This window comes from Rhinolophus sinicus, chromosome 14 (assembly GCF_057876585.1).
Source record: "Rhinolophus sinicus isolate RSI-liver-muscle chromosome 14, RSI-T2T, whole genome shotgun sequence".
NCBI classification, from domain to species: domain Eukaryota; kingdom Metazoa; phylum Chordata; class Mammalia; order Chiroptera; family Rhinolophidae; genus Rhinolophus; species Rhinolophus sinicus.
In genome coordinates, this window is record NC_142514.1 from 27035837 (window position 1) to 27038345 (window position 2509).

Genomic DNA, 2509 nt, shown 5'->3' on the forward strand with positions numbered 1-2509 from the left:
TTAATGAGCATCTCTCTCTACCATTCAGTGTCAAACTCTGTGAGGTCAGGTACCATATTGGTTTCACTCACCTTCATATTCTGGCACCACGCCTGGTACATAGTGAATATTCACTAAAGATTTTGAATGAATGAACGAATGACTGAATGAATGAAGAAGCCAGGGAAGTTTTCCCAGATGATTTGGTACATGAATTGAATCTTGAAGGACAAACAAGTCCTTTAAGAGAACAAGTGGGGAGAGGGAATGACAGGTACAAAGGCACAGAGGCACATGGTACAAATACCATGGAGACTGTGAGGTAGGTTGTGGCAAGAGATCTGGCTAGAAAGGGGAGGTGGAGGCCACCTCATAGGGGGCCTTCTGTAGAGATTGGAGGACTTGGAGCTGGAAAGTACCTGTCTAGATTTTAGACAAATCTATCTGATGAGACTGTGGGAACTTGATTAAAGGCAGGGAGGTGAATTAGGCAATTCAGGTAGTCATCCAAAAGAGAAAATAAATGGCAGTGGGAAGGGGGAGAAAAAAGATTTTAAGAGCTATTAAGGAAGTAGAATCAGCAGAAATTCAAGGAATACAGTTTTCTCCATTTTATTACATAGTTATGTATGCACATCTTATCTTCCCTGCAAGACTGTGAGCTTTTGACTTTTTCTTCTTCATTCCTGGGCTACCAGGGCTTGCACAGTGCCCGCCCAACACACAGCAGGTTTGTTGAAAAAAATGAACTAACAAATGATTGAATGACAACCACTAACCAAGAGTGGCAACGGCATGCTGGGGTGGGGAGCCAAGCAGTGTCCTTTGAGGGTTTTGTAGAACCTTAATGTTTGTGTGTTTATGTTGCCTCCAAAAATGCTTAGAGCTCCTTACCTTCTTTTATATCCACTTCAACCCCCAGCACAGGCCTGGGCTCAGGGAAACATTTCTGTTTAATGGGCTCAACTGGAATAGACTGAAATGCAATAGAACGGAGTTCCTAGTCTTTAGACACTAGCTAACATACAGACGTGAAGGGGAAGGGGTAGCTGGCAGAACTGCCCCCCTGCAAAGGCTGAGGGTAGATGGGGCAGGTGCTCTGCCCAGGGCTTCTGGGAGGATAACTTAACCTAACCGAACTGCCCCTCTCAGCGAAGTGCCAGGAGAAGGGAGGATAAAACCCCTTCAACAGACCAAAAAAAGCTGAAACATCTGAGCAAAGATCGGAGTTCAAAAGACTCAAAGAGCTGAGACTAACCCTGAACAAATTCCAGAAGCTTCTGACCTGAGGAATGACACAAATGAATGAAGGGTATTCCCAGCTTTGTTCTCAGTAAACGTGATGAATGAATGAATGAACTAATAAATGAATATTTTCTACCTATTCATGGCCCATTTTAAAAAAGAGTTAAGACTGGAAATATATAACTTGTTCATGAGTAGAGATATGTTACCTAGGAATGTATTATTTTCTTGTTCTGTATTATTTACAAGCTGGAAAACAGTTTATTTCAAACATTGATTTTATTTCAATAACGATTCATATAAGGGAATCATAAAGTAACTAGATCATGTCAGCCTGATTTTCTGCACTCAGAGCAAGCCTGGCTTTTCAACCCTCACAGCAAACTACACTTTCACCTGAACATTCATCGGTGGCAGCTACCCTAGCTGGAGGCAGAAAGCCCAGGGGGAAGTAATCAGCCCATGACTATTTCAAGCCTTATGGTTGCCCTTAAAATTGCCACTGTCCTATCGTTCAACATTTCTCCATTATTCTTTGATGCAAATTCTCTATACCCACAAACCAGTCTGACTGAATTGAGTATCAGGAAGGAGAAAAGGAAGAGAAAGCTGCATTTTGTTTAAAAAGAAAACAAACAAACAAAAAACCAAAAAGCCCACTACATTGTAAATATTTTGGCAGGTTGTCTTACATCTTTGGTGTTATTCAGGTTTCACTTATAAATATTTCCTCATAGTACTGAAAACCTGTGTCCAAAGATCACTTTTAGCAGTTGAATGATATTCCTTCAAGTAGCCGAACCATGGCTTACTTAACCATCAGCCTCGTTTTGGGCCATCAGGCCTGTCTCTACATTGTTAAATTATACACAGTGCTGTAATGACTAACCCTGTGCATAAAGACATTTTCATATATCAGGTTAACTAGCTGGGAGGAATTCTGGGACCAGCAATTGAGGGAGAAAATGGACACAGCTGTGCACTTTTTCTAAAAGAAGACATTGTCTTTGTTCCCTCGACAGATTATGCGGCAGGACCAAGACTGTGTGATGTCTGAGCTCCTTCCAGCTTGAAGAACCACCTAAACCAAAACTCCCCATGATTGGCTGCCTCCGAATCTCATGGGTGGGGCCCATGCCTCTGTAGTTTTCAGTCCTTCTGGGAGGAACCCCTGGGCCTCACTCCACAGAAAGAAATCCATCACAGGTGCACAGTTCACAGAGGACTCTACGGGTCAGGACTCTTCATTGAAAATGACCAAAGACAACTGTAGGGGACTTAAGGA